The sequence below is a fragment of the Pelobates fuscus genome, chromosome 3 (genome assembly GCF_036172605.1).
Source record: "Pelobates fuscus isolate aPelFus1 chromosome 3, aPelFus1.pri, whole genome shotgun sequence".
NCBI lineage: Eukaryota > Metazoa > Chordata > Amphibia > Anura > Pelobatidae > Pelobates > Pelobates fuscus.
Window position 1 is genome coordinate 256,249,715 of NC_086319.1, and position 18,401 is coordinate 256,268,115.

Here is an 18,401-nt window from a genome sequence, read left to right on the forward strand (position 1 = left end):
ACACACATACAGACAGACACATATACCCCCCCGACAGACACACACATACACATACATACAGACAAACAGACAGGCACACACAGACACACATACATACAGACACATACATACAGAACCACACACACAGACATACACAAAATGTTTGTCACCCTCCTGTTTCCTACCATTCCCTGGAGTTCAGTGGGGGCTCAGCCTCACTCTGACAGGCTTTCTGATAGCTGGGAGGAGTGACCGGGGCAGTCACTTCTTCCTAGCTCTGTCTGATGTCATCACAGGGGGCCCGGTCACGGTGTTAAAGCGCCCAGCGCTGACCGGGCCCATCGGGTGGCCCCAACAGCATCTAGCCTCGGCGGTTTGCTGCGCGGGCTGGGGCCGCAAAACATGGCCGCGGGTACCCGGACGCAGGGGTCCGCAGGTTGGCTGGGTTCCCTTGGAGTGACAGGCCGGTCGCAGCTGCGACCGCGGTATGTACGCCACTGGTCTCTTTAGAGACTACTTGTGCTAAGAAAAGAGATGAATAGGGGACGAGTCTTGACGGCGAGACAGAGCAGGCACCATACTTTTGAGCTTCAGAGCGATCGTAGCAAATTTGATAAATCTGCCTGATATCTAGCTAGTACCTCTATCTAGGCATCAACAAGCGATCAAACTGTTCCAGCAGGAGCAGGAAATGATGCGGTACAACTTCCAGAGCACCAAAATGGCTGCCCAGAGACCTGGAACTATGGGAAATGATGTAAGGCAGATGGCAATTTGGCACCAATATTAGCGTTTTAATCAGGCAGCTTTACACTTTAGAAACTGAGGAAAAAACTCCTATGAAACATGTAACTAGGATAACCTGCAGATCAAACTCAAACCTCTATACTTGGGCCAGTTTCTAACAGGTTCTTTTAACCCCTTAAAGGAAAACTAGAGGCTAGAAAACAAAGTTGTATTCCTAGTACCATATAGTGCCCCCTTGCTCGAGACCCCCCCCCCGCGCCCACATTGCAGAAACCCTTTTGTCACTTACCTGAATACAGTGTTGATGTCCCTTGGCACTGGGTCAGCCACCTCCTCCATTCTTCCTCCCCCGATGTCAGCCGACGTTGGGGACCTAATGCACATGCACAGCGAGGGCAGTGCTCACATTAGGACTCTCCTATAGGAAAGCATTGAATGGGGTTTTAGCTGAAGCTGGATTATCTCATGCAGAACATGAGGAAATCAAGCATCAGTTAGGTGACTAAAAGTCGCCTAATGACCTGGTAGACAGACACTAGAGGTGAAGTTAACCCTGCAATGTAATTATTGCAATATATCAATAACTGCAATAATTAAAATTGGAGAATTAAAGGGACACTGCACCCAGACCACTATAATCAATTGAAGTGGTCTGGATGCCTATAGTGTCCCTTTAAGAATGGCGCCAAATGTACAAGTTCTAATCAAAACAAAACTGGAATTTGAGCTAAATATCTGTTCAACCATAATTTACCTCTGTAACGGATCGCCTGGCACCCCGACTTGGTACCTCCGTTAATGGATGCTCCTAGCGCTTCCCGAGGACTCCAAGCACTCTGGCAGACACCACAATCACCGAATCAGAGAAGCATATGAATCCTCTCAAGCCTCTGAATGCTGTAGACAGTTGAATAGGAACCATACGAATAGGTTTGCACTCCTAGCAGTCAAACTGGAACAGCATGCAATAAATCCTCCCCCAATAATGAGACGACACTTCACTTTGAGGGTTAAACAGGAACTCGAGACTGGCTCATCCATCTCACACATACAGGCCACACCCAGGGGGAGGCATAAAATGACCAATAGTATCACGGGTGCAACCCACACATCCCCTCCCCTTAGTGTGACACATAATCCCATTATGCATACAGTTTAAAATATACTTTTTACACAACTTTCATAACTCTAAAACCATACATCACATTCACATAAAAAAATACATATCCACAATCAATCCATTCAGGGGAACAACATATTAAAAAATGGCATGAATCCGACCAGGGGTTCAAAAGTTACTAAAAGTATCTTTTGTCCCTTACTAGCCGGTTTAGACAGATTTTACCTAGGCCTCTATCCTGGAGACAAAGAGGAAAGTAATCCAATTATCCAGGCTAGAAGCAGACTCCATTAACCACATGGTTACAGAAAGACATAAAACACTTTAAAATACAGAAAGTTACTTTTTATCCATAACACACCGACATTTCACATATCCCCAGATAGCTGGGATCTGAGCGTACAAAACTACCGAATAGCGCGCAGATCCTATTCACACAGTACAATTGCCATGGAGCTAAAGTCTTTCCCATAGTCTTTCATTATATGAATAGGCTCCATGGTATAGCTATCTGGGGTATCACCGCTCACACAGGGCCATAATCACTGAATAAAAGTCCATACATTTTCAGGGGCCATAGTCTTAAAGGGTATTGTTACCCAAAGTCTCAATATGTCCCCAGACAGTTCTTAAAGGGCCAGCAGCAGTACAATAAAATACCATTCACTGTGCTTAAAGGGCCAGCAGTCGCACAATAAAATACAATATGCCCCAAATAACCTAGGGGCCATAGTCAGCAGGTAGGAGGCGGGCAAACAGGCTTCTCCAGGGCCCAGTGGCGAGGTTGGTTTCGCCACAACCTCTTTTATATTAAAGGGACTCTCCAGGCAGAGTCTTTTACTCACCTGGTTCCAGCGCCGGGAGCCTCGTGAAGCCGTGCCCCTTAGTTCATCAAAATGACGAAATAGGCGGGCGCAAGCAGGGAGCAATCAGATGCTTCCATTTGGAAGCGTCATTGCTCCCTTGTGCGCATGCGCGGCTTCGCCGCACATGCGCACATACTTTAGAGGGCCGCATTCATGACAGCTCGCGGCCCCCCTCCTCTGCTGACAGGCTGGAGAGAGAAGGCGCGCACACAGTGCCTTCTCTCTCCTGCACACGTCAGACGTATTTTAATACGTCTGACGTGTACAGGGCCTTTTTAGGGCCCTGCATGATAGGAAGTCCCTCTAGTGGCCGTCTGAGTGACGGCCACTGGAGGTATTCCTATCAATCAATGTAAACACTGTATTTTCTCTGAAAATACAGTGTTTACATCAGATTGCCTGCAGGGAGCTATAGATCATGCCTGAACAACTACATTAAGCTGTAGTTGTTCAGGTGACTATAGTGTTCCTTTAAGTGCCCCCACACATATTATCAGGGCCGGACTGGGAAAAAAATTCGGCCCGGGCATTTTTTTACCACAGCGGCCCACTAAGAAGGGGGCGGGGCAGAGAGGGTGTGTTTTGTCATCACTAATGACAAACACGCCCCCTCTCAAAGTGAGCATGTTGGTTCAATGCTCTTCCAGGGCAGACCATGCACAGAGCTCTGCTGAAGAGCTCTAGCATGAGAAAAAAGCCCTGTATTTGTTCTGCACAGCGCAAGCAAATTTAATAACATGCTTGCACTGTGTTTCCATGTAACTTGTCTCTGGTGTCTCTATAAATGGATACCAGGAGACAAAAATGGCAGGAAAGAGTATTGTGCATGTGTTTGGAGCCTGCTTGTGGTATTGTGTGTGTGCAGAGTGAGCTGATTGTGGTGTGGTATTGTGTTATAAGGTTGGTTTTAGGCGTGTTGTGTTTGTGGTGTAATGTAATGCATATGTGGCTAGGGGATGTAGCAAGAGTGTGCATGCAGGCTATAGTGTGTGTGTATAAGTGATGTAGTGTTTGTAGAGAGTGTGTGTTTAGGAGTGTAGTATGTGTTTGCTTACAAGGAATCTAGTGTGTGTGTATATATACATATATATATGTTTGGAAGTATTGTGTATGTGTGTGGTGCAGTGTGTATGTGAGGGGTGCAGTATGTGTGTGTGAGGTGTGATATGTGTGAGGGTGCTGTGTGTGATTGATTTGTGTGAGGGTGCTGTGTGATGTGTGTGAGAGTGCTGTGTGTGATGTGTGTGTGAGAGGGTGCTGTGTGTGATGTGTGTGTGAGAGTGCTGTGTGTGATGTGTGTGTGTGTGAGAGTGCTGTGTGTGAGAGTGCTGTGTGTGATGTGTGTCTGTGAGAGGGTGCTGTGTGTGAGAGGGTGCTGTGTGTGTGATGTGTGTGAGAGTGCTGTGTGTGAGAGTGCTGTGTGTGTGATGTGTGTGAGAGTGCTGTGTGTTAGAGTGCTGTGTATGAGTGCGCTGAGTGTGATGTGTGTGAGAGTGCTGTGGATGATGTGTGTGAGAGTGCTCTGGATGATGTGTGTGAGAGTGCTGAGTGTGATAGTGCTGTGGATGATGTGTGTGAGAGTGCTGAGTGTGATAGTGCTGTGGATGATGTGTGTGAGAGTGCTGAGTGTGATAGTGCTGTGGATGATGTGTGTGAGAGTGCTGAGTGTGATAGTGCTGTGGATGATGTGTGTGAGAGTGCTGAGTGTGATGTGTGTGAGAGTGCTGAGTGTGATAGTGCTGTGGATGATGTGTGTGAGAGTGCTGAGTGTGATAGTGCTGTGGATGATGTGTGTGAGAGTGCTGAGTGTGATAGTGCTGTGGATGATGTGTGTGAGAGTGCTGAGTGTGATAGTGCTGTGGATGATGTGTGTGAGAGTGCTGAGTGTGATAGTGCTGTGGATGATGTGTGTGAGAGTGCTGAGTGTGATGTGTGTGAGAGTGCTGAGTGTGATAGTGCTGTGGATGATGTGTGTGAGAGTGCTGAGTGTGATAGTGCTGTGGATGATGTGTGTGAGAGTGCTGAGTGTGATAGTGCTGTGGATGATGTGTGTGAGAGTGCTGAGTGTGATAGTGCTGTGGATGATGTGTGTGAGAGTGCTGAGTGTGATAGTGCTGTGGATGATGTGTGTGAGAGTGCTGAGTGTGATGTGTGTGAGAGTGCTGAGTGTGATAGTGCTGTGGATGATGTGTGTGAGAGTGCTGAGTGTGATAGTGCTGTGGATGATGTGTGTGAGAGTGCTGAGTGTGATAGTGCTGTGGATGATGTGTGTGAGAGTGCTGAGTGTGATGTGTGTGAGAGTGCTGAGTGTGATAGTGCTGTGGATGATGTGTGTGAGAGTGCTGAGTGTGATAGTGCTGGGGATGATGTGTGTGAGAGTGCTGAGTGTGATAGTGCTGGGGATGATGTGAGAGTGCTGAGTGTGATAGTGCTGTGGATGATGTGTGAGTGCTGAGTGTGATAGTGCTGTGTGTGATAGTGCTGTGGATGATGTGTGTGATAGTGCTGGGGATGATGTGTGTGTGAGTGCTGTGGATGATGTGTGTGTGAGTGCTGTGGATGATGTGTGTGAGAGTGCTGAGTGTGATAGTGCTGGGGATGATGTGTGTGAGAGTGCTCTGTATACATGTTAGAAGGGATTGTGTGTGTTTGGGGGGGTAAAAGAAAACAAACAAAAAATAAGTAATGTATGTCCCCCTCCTCCCTTCTTACCTTTTAGCCTAGGAGGGGGGACCGACACGCTGGTGAGTTGGAGGGGGGTTCAGTCACTCTGCCATCCATCCCTGGTGGTCCAGCGGTGAGTGAACTCTAGCCTGCAGGCTAGAGTTCATTCTCGCGAGATCCGGTCGTTGCCATGGCAACGCTCCAGATCTCGCGAGAGGAACCCTGCGGAGCTGCAAGTTAGAGCTCCGCCGGGTTCCTCTGCTGGCAGGCTGGCTCCCTCCCTCTCTCCCCGCCGGCGGCCGCCTTTGACAGCATGTGGGCCGGTGAGGGAGATCTTTGATCTCCCCACCGGCCCTCCATGGAATACAGCGGGGCCGGCGCTAGGATAGTGCTGGCGCTGCAGGGGCCGGCCGGGGAGATCCTGTGATCTCCCTGCCGGCTTCGGCCCACGGCCACCGCGGCCCACCAGGCATTTGCCCGGTGTGCCCGAATGCCAGTCCGGGCCTGCATATTATATATAATTTCTGTTCAGGAGAAATAGGGCTTTTATTTCACATCAAATATATACAGTTGTGCTCAAAAGTTTGCATACCTTTTAAGAATTGGTGATATATGTATCATTTTTTAAAGAAAACGTGAGCAGGTAAATGGGATTCATAGTTAACTGCAGGTTATAACAGAATCGAATAATAATAAAACAAAACAATAGCAAAAAAAAAATAAAGAATGAAATTATCCCTGTTCAAAAGTCTGCATACCCTAAGTTCTTAAAACATGGGTATTGCCCCCTTTAGCATTAATGAGAGCATGGTGTCTTTTGTAATACTTGCCTAGGGGGCCCCTAATTCTTGCATTTGGTATGGCTGCCCATTAGTCTTGGCAAAATGCCTCCAGTTCATGCAAAGTCTTTGGTCGTCTTGCATGAACCGCATGTTTGAGATCTCCCCAAAAAAGCTCAACAATATTAAGTTCAGGAGACTGATGGCCACTCCAGAAACTTCACCTTTTTCTGCTGTAACCACTGGAAAGTCAACTTGGCCTTGTGCTTATGGTCATTGTCATGTTGAAAAGTCCAAGAGCGTCAGTATTTTCTAACAACATGTTGCATTCATCTTGCCATCAATTTTCACAAGATTTCCCATGCCTTTAGAACTCTCCTTTTGAGCCACCACCATGCTTCACAGTAGGGATGGTAATTTTTTCACTATAGGCATTTGTGAAGGTAGTCATCATTACCAGCAGCTCAAGATGGATAATCTTTTTTTTTGTTCCATTTAATCTGCCTGCGGTTTTGACACTTTGATGCCTGGTGCACTTTTTTGTTGAACGTGATGGGATTGCTGGTCCTGCTCCGGAGCACCGATGCGGTGGCTGCTGAGATTGAGTGCGGTTCCTATAATCACTTTTGCGATTCTTATGTTTAAGTCACCCTGTATCCATTGTGGGTGGTGTGTGTGTAATGTGGTTTGGGATTAAATGTTAGTGTGCTCTCCTGTCCTGCTAATGTTTGCAATCAACTAGGTGGATTTAGCTCTGGAGCCTGTACAGTGCCACCTGTTGGTTGCAAGGATCTAGCAACAGCTAAATGCACTAACTGAAAAGCAAGGCTTGCTAATTTGCATATTCAGGTAGATTTGCATATTGCTAATTCTGCAGACAGGGAGCTAGTTTGTGTGATTACTGTCTTCCCCACCTCTTTATAAAAAATAAAAATAAAAAAAAAAATAGGTCATTGTGTTGTAATAAGTTTCTGTATGTTGCCTACTATGATTTGGTTATTTGTATTTTATTGAAGTTGTCACAGCAATGTGTAATGAACATATGGGCTAGTCCAGAGTTAAAGTATGGCATGTTTTTTTCCTTTTGGAACTTGGTGTCCTGTGTGTATTTTTAGGGATTCCAATGACAGAGTCTTGGACCTGTTGATTGGCTACACAATCCCTCTAGCCCTGGGATAAAGCAAGAGAGCTAGGCCAGAGAGCCGCAAGTATCATTGTAAAGGCAATAAAAATCACATTGCAGGCAGAGGGAATGATCCCTGCCTGGAAGAAGGGTTGTAGCAAGATAGGCAGCGGGGACGATACCTGCCTGGAAGGAGAGCTGCAGCCTGGTCGGGTGGAAAAACTCCAGAGGGACCTCAGTCAAGCCTCTGCAACTGGGATCTGAAGCATTCCAGGGTCCCTGCTAGTGGCAAGGAAGCAGAATGGGCGGAGGTACTGATACCGGAGAAACTGACGGAAGCCAAGCACAGAGAGATGGACACAGGTTTCTTCAGGAAGGAAGAGATTCTTTATTGGATCACCGATCGGGACTCAGAGGGACTAATGTCACCAAAATACAGCAAGTTCTGAGCCCCGGACAATAGTGCAGGCTCCTTATATAGGCACATAACTCCTCCCATATTAAGCTCCACCCGCACATTCTCTTGACCAATCAATACAAATAAGAATTAACTTCCTGCTTGACCGCATGGCCTGTCCAGCACAATGGAGGAGGGGAATACTACATCCTGTATTCTTGCACATGCTCGTACACTACTGATCGTATCTTGCCTCGTGCAACCAACTGATCGATACGTCAGCATATGCACGTACACATGCCACGTGGTAATCTCGGCCTACTAAATTTATTTTTAACGAGATTCCACCACATTCCCCCCTTTGATGCCTCTTAATATTTCACAATTACTTGAGGCATCACTTAACCTTAGTTTGCATACACCGCAAGTTACCTTGAACCAGACCAGACTTATCTTATGATGTGAATCTTCAACACTCATCTTCCTGCATTGGTTCTCCCTGATCTAGAGCCTTATATTTATAAATTGCCATTATCTGTGCAGCAGCCTTCCTCTCTGCTATATTTTCTATCAGGCTTTGCACAGACCTAACTACTAAGGGTATAAGACACGGCAGGAGTAGACACAACATTAAAATTAGTAGGACTCCACCTACCACTGCCTTAAGCCCTCCAAACCACTCATACCAGCTACCAAACCAACTACTTGGATTATACCCTTTCCATACCTGAGTAGGCACATGCGCTAGTTTAACCATATGGCTAGTAAGCTCAGCTATTGCTTGCCCTTCGTCATCTATTTGAAGACAGCAATTGCTCAGGTTAAACTTCCCACATACACCTCCCTCTACTGCCAAAAGGTAATCCAAGGCTAATCTATTTTGGTATACTGCTGTCCTCATCCTGGTATTGTGCTTCGCTAGAAGATTGAGCGCTTGTGATGTCTCGTTAGTAATGATCTCAACCACTGCCTGTAATCTTATAATACGGTTGAGCATATAAATTGGGGTTCTATAACCAAAGGTACCGTCCTCTGCCCACGTGGCTGGCCCATAGTAATCTATAATACGCTGGGGAGGCCATTCATTATCTTCCCAGGTGCCTATCTCTATGGGTACCCTTTTCTTCCTATGATTCACATCATACACTTTAACACCTAAAGTCTCACCTGTTTCAATAGGTAACAAGAAGAAGGATGGTTTGAGCATACCCAACACACATGCCCCTTCCCAGTCCTGTGGCAACTCCGAATAGGCTTTCTTACCACAGATCCAGTACAAATTTGCTGGGGCTCTCCAGTTAGATGTGATGGATAGGTCAAACCACACATCCTTTAAATTGGCGTATCTAGCAAACGGGTTAGATGGTTCTGAGACATTTGAAGCCGACCACCAAGTTGTATTCTTTGTATCATCATCATAAGCTTTTTGCCCTAGACAAGTTAATTCTCCTAAAGGAGTATTATACATCATTCCTTTCCTTGCTATGCAAACATAACCTATGATGGAGGTCTTTAATCTCCACTCAGATTTACCTCTAACACTCATATGATAATCGGCTTGTGTAGATATTAATTGGTCAACTGCCTCAGAACCGGACATTACCTCCTTTGCTTCCCAAGGCCATTGGTCTCCCATGTTAGTACCTCCACACACATAGCAGTTGGTAACATTAAGACTACCGGCAATACTTTCAGCTAAATCAATAAACAGGTTTTTAGCATTATGGGGGATCTTATTATCTATGCTCATCTCTTCATAAAAGGAATGGTATACTTGATGAGTCTGGGAGGATACCGTATCAGTCTCTAACCCTATAAACAATACTGTCCCAGGATCTAAACCCGTCCCATATATTTGAAACCCAAATAAATTACCATATTTATCTAAGAACTTGTCGGGGTTATTTATAAGTATATGGACTGGATTGCATTCCATAGACTTACAATATGGGCTGGTAGGCAACTTAGTCACAATCATGTCCTTGTCTACTGTCTGTCCCCAAGTTGCCCACCCCACACAAGACCAATATGGGCAAAAGTTATAATCTCTATTTGGGCATCTAGGGCTCACATACTAATTTTTACTACTGGGACAAATATATTTATCGTTAGACCCATACGTCCTCTCCCATCTAAGATCCCCACATACATTCCACGGCTTTCTACCACTTGATATCGCCTTACACGCATCAAATAGCAGAACACCCGAAGAATGTACGGATTCTAATACCGTCTTATTAATTAGGGTCCCCTGAGGATCTCCATTCCTGAGAGTCAACCAAATTGTACGAGGTTGATACTCCGGACTGAAGCACTTAGGTTCTCCTACTCCTAAATGGCACACACTATATTCTATATTTAAGTATCTACATCTTGATACATCTCCTTTACACTCGTATTGCGAATGCCAAATTAGAGTCTGGGAAATATGGTTACCTGTTCTTGTAGTCTTAATGCATACCTCACAGCTAGGAGTGTCGGTACCTCTACCTTCCTGAATATAAAAATACACATATAAAAACATTATCAGAAACACATCTTTCGTCGTCATCCTCAGTCTTCGTCCGTGCGAAGGCACCTCAGCTTCCAGGATGTAAGGGCTGCAGGGAATGGAGTTCTGCTCGTCTTCACAGGGGTCCCTTCGGGACTTTTCCTGGCTTATACACTATACGTCGGTGAGCGGACAGGCTTTATTATGGCCTTCTCACTCACTTACCAAATCTCTGAAACAATAAAATTTGTAATCCACAAAGTTCCTCGTCACTCCGACTGAGTCGTGCGCTTTAACCGGATCTTGCAGGGATTCTCTGGATCTGCTGTAGCTTGCCAAGAATCGACTGCTGCTGGTTTAACCCTGGAGCGATGTATCCACGGAGTCACTTCGGCTACTTTTATCGCTGTAGGGGTAGACAAAAGAACAACATAAGGACCTCTCCACTTGGGCCCTAACGGTACATTATTCCACTCTTTAATCCACACTTGGTCTCCTGGGTGGTAACTATGAACTGGGGGATAAATATTCACAGGTAATCTATCTTGTACCCATTTCTGTACCTCCTCCATAGTCTTACCCAACTCTACAACCTGCTGCCGGGTAATTCCTTCTCCCAACTGACTCAAATCCCCCCTTAAGTTACCAAGTACGGGAGGTGGTCGCCCATACATGATTTCAAAAGGAGAGAGGCCCATCCTTCTGGTAGGTGTACTGCGGATTCGCAATAGAGCTATGGGCAAGAGAACGTTCCACTTAAGTTGGGTTTCCTGACACATTTTAGCCAACTGATTCTTAATAGTTCTATTCATTCTCTCTACCTTACCAGAACTCTGGGGTCTATATGCCGTATGAAGCCTCCACTTTATACCAAGCATATGAGTCAGTTGTTGTAGGCACTGATGAACAAAAGCTGGACCATTGTCCAATCCGATAGAGCAGGGTAGTCCATATCGGGGTATTATTTCTCGTAGCAGGAATCTCACAACTTCCCCTGCTTTCTCTGTACGAGTAGGACATGCTTCTACCCAGCCTGAATAGGTACACACAACTACCAGCAGGTAGCGATGTCCACCAGATTTAGGCATCACTGTATAGTCAATTTGTAAATCGGACATGGGGAGTCCCCCCATAAACTGGACTCCTGGTGGCTTTACTGGTCCTTGCCTTGCATTATTTTTAGCACACGTTACACATCTTCGTACAATGGCCTGAGTCAAGTTGGACAATCTTGGTATGTAGAAATGTTTTCTGAGAGATTCTTCTGTGCTGTCTCTCCCAGAATGTGTCCCGTTGTGATAGTTTTGGACAATTTCTACCGCTAGTGATGCTGGAATGACTATTCTTCCATCTTCTAACTGATACCATTTCTTCTCCAAATACTTTCCAGGTTCAGTCTTTAACCACTCTTCTTCTTGAGCTGTATAAACTGGAGTCCATTGAGACAGTGGAGTTGGTATAAGAGCAGCTATATGCTCCACATATTCCTGTCTTCCTGATTCAGCGGCACGCTTAGCTGCACTATCTGCCATCCGATTTCCTTTGGTTACATCACCATCTCCTCTCAGATGCGCTCGACAATGTATAATACCGACTTCTTTCGGCTCCCACACTGCTTCCAATAGTTGTAGGATTTCAGCTGCATCCTTGATTTCTTTGCCTTCTGAATTCAATAGTCCTCTTTCTTTATACAAAGCTCCGTGGGCATGAGTGGTTAAAAACGCATACTTGGAATCCGTGTAGATGTTCACTCTTAAACCTTCAGCCAATTGTAACGCTCGTGTCAGTGCTATCAATTCTGCCTTTTGTGCTGATGTTCCTTTTGCCAGTGGCCGAGCTTCTATCACCTTGTCTATCGTTGTTACTGCATATCCTGCATAGCGGATCCCTTCTTTCACATAACTACTGCCGTCGGTGTAATATTGAACATCGGGGTTCTGGATGGGAAAATCACGAAGATCTGGTCTACTTGAAAATACTTCATCCATTACTTCCAAACAATCATGTTGACTTTCAGTAGGTTGTGGCAAAAGGGTAGCTGGATTTAAGGTGTTTACAGTCTCTAAATGCACTCTTGGGTTTTCACACAACATTGCTTGATACTTGGTCATACGGCTGTTACTAAACCAATGATTTCCTTTGTAATCCAACAACGTCTGTACTGCATGTGGGACTCATACATAAAGTTCTTGACCCAGAGTGAGTTTATCGGCTTCAGCTACTAGCAGGGCGGCTGCAGCTACGGCTCTTAGACAAGGTGGAAGTCCGCTGGCCACTGCATCCAGTTGCTTAGACATGTAGGCGACAGGTCTTTGCCATGATCCCAAGTACTGTGTCAATACTCCCACAGCCATTCTTCTTTGCTCATGTACATACAGGTAGAATGGTCGTGTGTGATCAGGTAGACCTAATGCTGGGGCACTCATCAAAGCCTTCTTCACATCTTCAAATGCCGTTTGCTGTTCTTGAGTCCATAAGAAGGGGTCGTGCTCTGTACCTTTGATAGCTGCATACAGAGGTTTTGCCAGTATCGCGTAGCTGGGAATCCATATCCTACAGAAGCCTGCTGCCCCCAAGAATTCTCGCACTTGTCTTCTATTCTTGGGTATCGGTATTTGGCACACGGCTTCTTTTTTCTCTGGCCCCATAATTCTTTGACCTTCAGAGATATGGAATCCCAGATATTTGACAGTTGGCAAACACAACTGAGCCTTCTTTCTAGACACCTTGTATCCTGCCTTCCAGAGAATGTGTAGTAGATCGTGCGTTGCTTGCTGACATATTTCCTTTGTAAATGCTGCTATCAACAAGTCATCTACATACTGTAACAATACACACTCTCCTGGGATGGACTCGAAATCCAGTAGATCCTGACTTAGAGCTGAACCAAATAGGGTAGGTGAATTTTTAAACCCTTGGGGCAGTCTTGTCCAGGTCATTTGGCGTTTTGAGCCCGTTACAGCGTTTTCCCATTGGAAAGCGAAGATACATTGACTTTCTGCGGCAATTCGGAGGCAAAAGAAGGCATCTTTGAGGTCTAGGACTGTAAAGTAAGTAGCCCCGCCCGGAATTAAAGCAAGCAGGTTATATGGATTGGGTACAACTGGATGTATACTAACAACCGCATCATTGACTGCTCTCAAGTCCTGCACAGGTCGATACTCATCTGTACCGGGCTTTTGAACAGGCAGCAATGGGGTGTTCCAGGGGGAAGTACAGAATTTTATGATACCATACCGTATGAACTTATCCAGATAAGATTGGATGTTCTTCTTAGCCTTCTGCGGGATGTGATATTGTCTTAGGCTCACTGGATAAACCCCAAGTTTTTGTTCGATTTTAATAGGTGGAATATTGCGGGCCAGTCCTGGTGGGTTGTTCTCTGCCCAAACTCCTTGTATGTTGAATAAGGACTCATCACTCCTAGGGTTTTGGCTAGTCAACGCTGTATAAAGTCGCCACTCTTCTTCCTTTGGTACGGATAATGTCATAATACCTGAAGGTCCATTAAACTTTAAGGATGTTGTTCCATTTGGTAGGAACGTAATCTGCGCTTGTAACTTAGATAGCATATCACGTCCCAGCACTTGGACTGGACATTCAGGCATATAAAGGAATTGATGTTTTACTACGTGGCCTCCCAATGTACAGAGTCGACTTTTAAGAACCGGTTTTGCAGCACTTCTTCCAGTTGCTCCTATTACAGTAATAGTTCTTCCAGATGGAGGAGCAACTAGGTCAGTCACCACCGAATTTTCAGCACCAGTGTCGATCATGAACGCACTCCTTTTTCCCCCTATTGATACATCGACCATAGGCTCCGCTCGACCAAGGGGGATGGAGCCCGGTCGGTATCAATAGTCCTCCATGACCGTGTCAGCCAATCCTACAAAGTCCCTACCTTCTCTATCGCGGGACCTTTGCGCTGCTGGATAGTACCTATCTTCCCTTACACTTCCTCTGTTCCCATTACTCCCTCTATTACCATTGCTCCTTCCGGGGCCTCCTCTACCTCTCGCTCTGCCTCTAAAGTTTCCGTAACCTGCCCTGGGTAGGTCTCTCTCGTACTGCTCTCTTTGCGGACACTCGTTTCTCCAATGCCCTTCTTCCTTGCAATACGCGCACTGATTCCTACTCAAAGGCTCCCTATTCCATCTACTATCGCCTCTATCTGGGCCCCGTCTATCTACGCCTGTGATCGCTACCGCTAGCATATCAGCCTTCTTACGCATCTTGCGCTCTTCCTATTTCTTAGTCTCTGTTTCCCTGTTCATGTATACTTTATTTGCTACCTCCATTAGTTGGGTGATAGACATTCCTGCAAACCCTTCTAACTTCTGTAGCTTGCGCTTAATATCTCTGTAAGCTTGGCTGACAAAGGCGGAGTTTACCATTCGGGAATTATCAGCGTCTTCCGGATTAAAGGGGGTATACAAGCGGTATGCCTCCAATAATCGGTCATAAAAGACACTGGGTGCTTCATCACTTTTCTGAATCACCTCAACTGTCTTCGACATATTAATAGCTTTCTTCCCTCCGGCTTTCATGCCAGCAATTATAGCGTCTCTATAGGCTTTGAGTTGAACCATATCTGCGCCATTAACATTCCAGTCGGGATCGGTGTTAGGATAATGTGTTGCGGCCCATGCTGCCGGATTGGCTTGATTTAAAGCACGGGCTCTATCCTCTAGCGCTTTAATGGCCGCTTGGTTAATCCTTGTCCTTTCCTCATTATTAAACAATGTCATTAATAACTGCTGGCAATCAGCCCATGTCGGATTATGTGTCTGAACTATCGAGGTGAACAGATCGGTCATAGCTTGTGGTTTCTCAGTGTACGAGGAATTGTGGGTCTTCCAATTCAAGAGATCGGTAGTCGTGAACGGGACATATACGAAGACTGGGTCAGCATGTGCCATTTGACCTGCGGCATCGAGATAGGCTGACCCAGGATTCAGACGAAGAGGCATCTGATAATGTTTTAATTGTTGGGTACCGGTCAGTTGTCGGGTTAGTATGGGGCTACGTGGAGGGGCGTCAGTTAGAGGTTCCGGTCGGGGGGTAATAAAGCATGAGGATGTGGGAGCTTGGTTTTGGGAAAAGGTAGTAAATAAAACACTTCGAGCCGAGCTAGAAGAAGCTTGACCGGAAGTCTGAAGTGGAGCCAAATCAGGATATTCAGATCTAATGGGGGTTGGCTCTGGTTCCGGAAGGGGAGATTTAGTACGAGAGGGGGTGGATTCTGTACTGGAGGAGGAAGCGGAAGTGGATGAGGGCAATGAGGGGAGGGGTGCAGGACTTCCTGCATTTGCGTCACTTCCTCTTAAAGGAAAGTAAGGGGGCGGCAAAGGGATCTCGGACTCAGGGGGCGTGTCCAAAATGGGCCTAACACCAGTCCTAGTGGACAAACAAGTCCTAGCCACCATGAGGCGACATTGCTCCTCGTGGCATGTCTGAATCCATTTTGGCGTGTCATTTACGGCCTGTCTCCAACAATCAATATAAGGAAACTGCCCGTAAAGTTCTGGCTTACCTGATACAGCCACGTGTAAGCGCTGTACCAGAGTTGGATCCAAACTGCCACGTGGCGGCCATGCCGCAACCAAAGTAGGCCACTCCCTAGTACACAAAGTGACCAAACGTACAGGAGACATTTTAACCCCAAAATCACAGGTTTTAAATCCCTTTTTAAAATTCTTCACCATACAACCTAAGGGATCCGGAATCGTTGACTGCGACGCGCCCATACTTATCAATGGAACGTCGTTGACAACGAATACTATACACGCGTACTATTCAACAGTCACACCCGTTTCCTCTGGCAACAGCACCACGTGGTACGGTTACCAAGTGAAACGTACACAATAACACAATAAACACTCAGGGAATTCCCGTACACACACACAGCTGTTACACCAGTCACTATATAATCAATATTATGCCCTTTGGCGAAACTATACAGTCACCCACGCTATAATTCTCTATATATGAATTACCCGTCTATAACACACCCCAGTAACATCGTCTTTTACAAATAGCGGTTACAGTACGGTTAGCATAGGTCAAAGCACAATTTAAGCTCACAATACAATTATTAGTGGTTATGGTGTTAAACATGCATTAGACGACAATGATTAGTACTTATATACAATGTCAGTAAATATACAGGGTTATGGTACCGTGCACTATAATACAGCAACACACTATTAACACTCTCGCTAGACGGCTGAGCTCGCGCTATCTAACAAGATATACACTTTACTAAACAATCTTTAACACATTTACAATTCCTAACTAAATTATTGGCCAGTACCTTGAATGGACTACCTAAAACTATATACACCAGTTTTGGTTAGCCACACTGCCCAAGCACCACATATAGCGAGCTAGAGGACCGAATTTACACAGGCGCCTCTTAGTCGATAACTATCAAAAATCTAGTGGGTTCCAAATTTACACGCCTTCCCACTTAGCCAAGATAGGTTGAGAGCTAGCGAACCGAATTTACACAGGCGCCGCTTAGTCTCCCGGTCCCTCCGACCTAGCGAACGTAATATACACCCTAGAACGCTAGTCTAGACAAGACACCGGTGTCCGGCTAGGGCTATTTACACCAGAACCCCGCCTGACTAACAAAATCAAACGGTCTGACTAAAGAGCGTTCGATCGAGCGGTGCGCCTTCGCTCCTTCCCTCCGACAGAGGGGGCAGATTCCATACACAAATAACCCCTTATGGGCCTACCGCACAATCGGTATACCCCTAGTGGGTCTGCCGTCTAAAACAGCAGTTGTCTTACCTCCTCGTTCCTGAACCTGAGTTCACACTCATCGACGGGGACACCCCAGCACTTCTTACGTAGAGGCCGATGATCTCCTGGACAACAGACCAGTGGCGCCGAGACGAAGGGAGGTCCACGCAGAAGTTCAGGGGTGCAGCCGTAGAGAACGTGGGCAAAGATAGACCGTCTCACGCCTCTGCCTCTCAGCTACCGTTGAACGATGAGTTTCCCGGCCAATGCACCAAATGATACCGGAGAAACTGACGGAAGCGAAGCACAGAGAGATGGACACAGGTTTCTTCAGGAAGGAAGAGATTCTTTATTGGATCACCGATCGGGACTCAGAGGGACTAACGTCACCAAAATACAGCAAGTTCTGAGCCCCGGACAATAGTGCAGGCTCCTTATATAGGCACATAACTCCTCCCATATTAAGCTCCACCCGCACATTCTCTTAACCAATCAACACAAATAAGAATTAACTTCCTGCTTGACCGCATGGCTTGTCCAGCACAATGGAGGAGGGGAATACTATATCCTGTATTCTTGCACATGCTCCGTACACTACTGATCGTATCTTGCCTCGTGCAACCAACTGATCGATACGTCAGCATATGCACGTACACATGCCACGTGGTAATCTCGGCCTACTAAATTTATTTTTACCGAGATTCCACCACAATACAACTTAATAAAAATACAAACAACTCAATACAAATACAAATCAGATCATATTAGACAACATACATTAACTTACAATAGCATTATGACTTATTTATAAAGGGGTGCAGAAGACAATAATTAACACAAAACATCTCTCCTGCCTGCAGAATTAGCAATACATAAATGTACATGAATATGCAAATTGGCAAGCTTTGCTTTTCAGGTACTGCATATAGCTGTTGCTACCAACTAGGTGGATTTGGCTATGGAGCCCGTAGAGTGCCCTCTGTTGGTAGCAAGCATCAGCAGGACAGGAGAGCACACAAAACAATTAACAATACACAAATGCATGTACACACAGGGTGAGTTAGACATTGGAGTAGTCTAGAGTTCTACATAAAGTGTTTATATGAAATTTAACGTGATGGTGACTACCGTCACAGGGGGTAATTATAGCATAAGGTCTGGGGCTTAAACTGTAATCTCCTTACTTCTGTTCTCATGTAGTCTCTGCACAGATCTCATATAAACACACCCAGCAAAGGAAAGAAGCAGTGACAGGTCTAGTATGTTATTCAGCCATGCTGAAGGCAACAAAGACACCAGGCTGGGTAAGGAGATCCAACCATCTCCTAATGGGTTAATGGCAGCACAGCTGCAAGCAGGTCCCTAACTTTCCCCAGGCTTTCAGTCCGCCCCTAGATTCAAGATGTGTTCTGAGTGACAAGAAGACTTTCTGTGTGTGAAAATTTATGTTTATACATGGTGCTAAAACACATCTCTATGTAAAGG